The 4199-nt window shown below is 45.5% G+C and overlaps 1 pseudogene; it reads left to right on the top strand.

Moving 5' to 3' along the window:
• Positions 1-354: 354 nt before the first annotated feature.
• Positions 355-2404, top strand: LOC136483676 (tyrosine N-monooxygenase-like; annotated as a pseudogene).
• The last annotated feature ends 1795 nt before the right edge of the window (positions 2405-4199 follow it).

Here is a 4199-nt window from a genome sequence, read left to right as displayed (position 1 = left end):
TTAGTTAAATGTTTGTATGGATGTATTGTATTTCACATTTTCATATTGTTTACTGTGAACAGCTAAATGAAATAGCTTCCTTTGTATCTGCTATATATTTTTATATTTTCTGGAGAAGGCCAGCGTTAAATGCATGCTTTATCCTGCTATTATTTAAAACATTATAATCGTTTCTTCTTATCTTAACATTTAAGGAATTCCAAATCAGACCGATCAAAATGGCTAACAGCAACATGGAGCCAATCCAAGCAGGTAGGGTACAGAGGGTCTTCATCAAGAGGAGTACTATATAATATGCTCCCCTATGGCTCACCAACAGCATAACAAGAGCATCAACACAAAATTGCAGCCATACCCAAATACCGCAGACTGAGCTGAACACAGATCCATGTACTTCCCAACACAAATATATATGATGAGCTCCAACGCATCATCAAGCATGGCACTAGCACCTAGCCATGCACATGCCGTCACTCCGTTAACAGTACTTTGCACCTTTCTTGCCCTAGCTTTATTATTTCTCTACCGAACCAAAGCAACGTCATCCAAGAAAAATACAGCTGCACCAGCTGCCGCCAGGGCCGGCTGGGTTGCCTGTCATCGGCAGCCTGCACTGTGTGGTGTCAAAGAGGCCGGTGTTCCGATGGATCCATGGCCTTCTCAAGCACATGCACACCAACATCCTATGCCTCCGCTTTGGAGCTGTCCATGTCGTAGTAGTTGCCTGCCCAGAGATAGCCCGTGAGGTTTTCAGAAAGAATGACGCAGTCTTCGCGTCTCGCCCCCTAACATCCGCCACTGAATTGTTCAGCTTCGGGTACAAGGGCTCCATCCTGTCGCCGCACGGGGAGCAGTGGAAGAAGATGAGGCGGGTGATCACCTCCGATATCCTCTCCGCGTCGATGGAGCGGCGTGTACAGCGCCAGCGAGCGGAGGAGGCCGACCACCTCATCAGGTTCGTCTACAACCAGTGCAACACCTCAGATAACAGCGCCGTCAATGTGCGTCATGTAGCCCAGCATTTCTGCGGCAACATGATACGGAGGCTCATGTTCGGCAAGAGATACTTCTCGGTTGCTGCTGGTGCTGCTGGCAATGGCAGCGGCCCTGGTCCTGAGGAGGTGGCGCACGTGGACGCGCTCTTCACGCTGGTGAACCACATGTACAGCTTCTCCGTTTCAGATTACATCCCTGCTGCGTGGACGTGGATGATTGCTGGCCTCGATCTCGACGGCCAAAAGAAGGCTGCTAAGAGCGTAATGAAGACTATAAACAGATTGCATGATCCCATCATACAAGAGAGGATCCATGAGTGGGATGGTCTTCGCAAATGCGGTGACAAGAGAGAGGCTAGAGATTTTCTTGACGTGCTAGTTTCTCTTCAGGATTCACAAGGGCGACGTTTTTTGTCGTTTGACGAAATACAAGCACAGACAGCGGTAAGATATGTTAATATTTACTATGCCGCATTCCCAATAGTATTAACTTTAAATTGCCTTATTTCTAGACAGTAAATTTCTAGGGGTTTTATTTCCTTTTTATAACTAACCATTCATGCATGGTGGTAGAAAATTATGCCGTGTCACTTGTTATTCACTATGTTAATATAACTGTTTCATGTTCAGGAGATAATGTATGCAACTGTCGACAATCCATCAAACGCGGTTGAGTGGGCACTTGCGGAGATGATGAACCAACCGGAGGTCATGCACAAAGCAATGGACGAGCTGAACACTGTTGTTGGCAAGGACAGGCTCGTCCAAGAATCTGACATCCCTCACCTCAACTATCTGAAAGCGTGCATACGGGAGGCCTTCCGCTTGCACCCCTACCACGCTTTCAACCCACCCCACGTCGCCATGGAAGACGCCGTCGTTTCTGGCTACTTCATTCCCAAGGGCAGCCATGTCCTTCTGAGCCGGGTGGGTCTTGGCCGGAACTCAGACGTCTGGGATGCTCCTCTCCAATTCCGGCCAGAGCGACACCTGATGATGAACGAGCATGTGGTTCTCACCGAGCTGGACCTTAGGTTCATCTCGTTCAGCGCAGGTAGGAGGGGATGCCCAGGGGTGTCACTTGGCAGCTCCGTTACAATGATGCTCTTCGCAAGGCTTCTGCAAGGGTTCACATGGACCGAGCCTCCTGGCGTTCGTGCACTCAAGCTCAAGGAATCCACTACAAGTCTCACACTAGCTGAGCCACTCTTCTTACAAGCTCAGCCTCGTTTGCCGGTGCATCTTTATGCGTCTGTTTAGTCACCATCGTCTGGAGAGAGTTAGGGATGGGAATGGGTCGGGTTGACCCTGGTTTGTTGACCCGATCCACAAAAGTAATAAGTCAATAGGTCAAGGGGTTGGCATCAAAGTCTAAAATAGGTCGATATAGGTTCGGGACCTATTGACCAAATGAGTAAGATAGATCGAACCACTCCAAAATCGAAGAGCAACACCAATGGAGGGGGAGAGAGCAAGAACAACAGCAAGCTGAATAACAGAGGCAGTGAGTTTGAATGGAATGGCTCGGGGAGGAAGAAATGAGCTGGATTATAGGCCGGGATAATTAGTCCCGGTTAGGGGGCCAAACCAGGACTAAAGATTAATCTTTATTCTCGGGGCATCACCCAAACCGGGACTAAAACCTTTAGTCCCGGTTGATAATACTAGCGGAGACTAAAGATCCCTGCCCCGCGGACGACCGTTGGGCAGGGACCTTTAGTCCCGGTTGGTATTACCAACCGGGACTAAAGGGTCCTTTAGTCCCGGGGGCAAAAAAATGCCGAGGCTAATGCTAAATTGGGACATCGTTCTAAAGTCTGTTCTCTAGTAGTGACCTATTGACCAAATGAGTAAGATAGATCGAACCACTAGTCATATGATGTTTTTTTCTTTAATTTGTTAGCCTTCTTTATTGTTGTTTCGAATAAAGACAGTTGGTCATAACTTGTAAGCGTCTATGCTTGGAAGTACATTGGGGATATCATATGTGAAAGTGAAAAGTAGAAAAAAATTAAAATCATGGTACACTTACAAACATATTTAATTTGATGCATTACTAATTCCCTTAATATGTTATGATGATACTTTTCAGTCTTGTATCTCAGTCTTTCAAGAAGTGTTGATAGTATTCATGTCCCATAATAATAGAAAAAAAATTGTCTCAACCCATATTACCCATTAGACTAATAAGGCCACGGGTTGTTGACCCATGGTCCATAAAATTGGCCTTGAGGCCACTCGACCGAGCCGTCCCATTCCTATCCCTAGGAGATCGAGACTATCATGGAGCAAATTTATGCAGTATATTATATTCTTGCATAAGTCCCGTACAGGCTAGGGGAACACACCGGCTTCATCACTGGGGACTGTTGCAACGGCATGAAGAAAACAAGAAGTGAATCTTTCAAGTTTGTCCCTGTGCTAGAAACATCCGCTATGCGGTTCCTTTTTTCTTTAGGATGGCCAAATAATGTTGGAATGGAGTTAAGTTAGACACCTTCGGCTTTGATTTAAGTTGATGTAATAAGTGGTATGATTATCTTGGTCATGTGGGATGAAGCCGTATATTTATTCTTTTATATAAAAAGAATACTCCTGCACAAGTCGTCATGATATATTTACGTGATCATGTATATCCTTTGAAAATGGGTGAAGTGTGTTAGTGTCAATAATCTTGCATTGTGTGCTTATAGTTTATTACTACTTTGTCGGTTTTTCCTTGGCGTGTGTGGTCATGGGTTTATGATGGTCGTCTAAGTCCAATGAAAATGGTGAAGATATGCTGGTATTAATAATCTTGTGTGCTTAATTATGATTTGTTAGTTTGTCAGTTCGTGTACGTTGTTGTCCAGTTGTGTGCACGATCACTTGTTTACGCAGAAGTACTATGCTCCATGGCTATCTGCAAAATACATTAGAGGTGGATGGAGCTCACCCTGGGCATTCGGTTAACCGAAACCGTTTGGTTCGGTTCCTCGGTTCTTTATAAAATTCGGTTAGCAGAAAACTGGAACCGATCGGTTAGCTAGAAAACTTAGAACCGAGGAAATTCGGTCTCGGTTAGTTCGGTTCGGTTTCGGTTAGAACCGAACTAACCGAGCCATACATTACATTAGTGAAACAGAAGGGAAGAAAAGGAGAAAAATGAAAACCGAGCCATACATTACATGAGCCATACAGTTCGGTTCTTTTGCTATTGGGCCA

Source organism: Miscanthus floridulus, chromosome 1 (assembly GCF_019320115.1).
Source record: "Miscanthus floridulus cultivar M001 chromosome 1, ASM1932011v1, whole genome shotgun sequence".
Classification (NCBI taxonomy): Eukaryota; Viridiplantae; Streptophyta; class Magnoliopsida; order Poales; family Poaceae; genus Miscanthus; species Miscanthus floridulus.
This window is presented reverse-complemented; position numbering and strand designations above follow the sequence as displayed.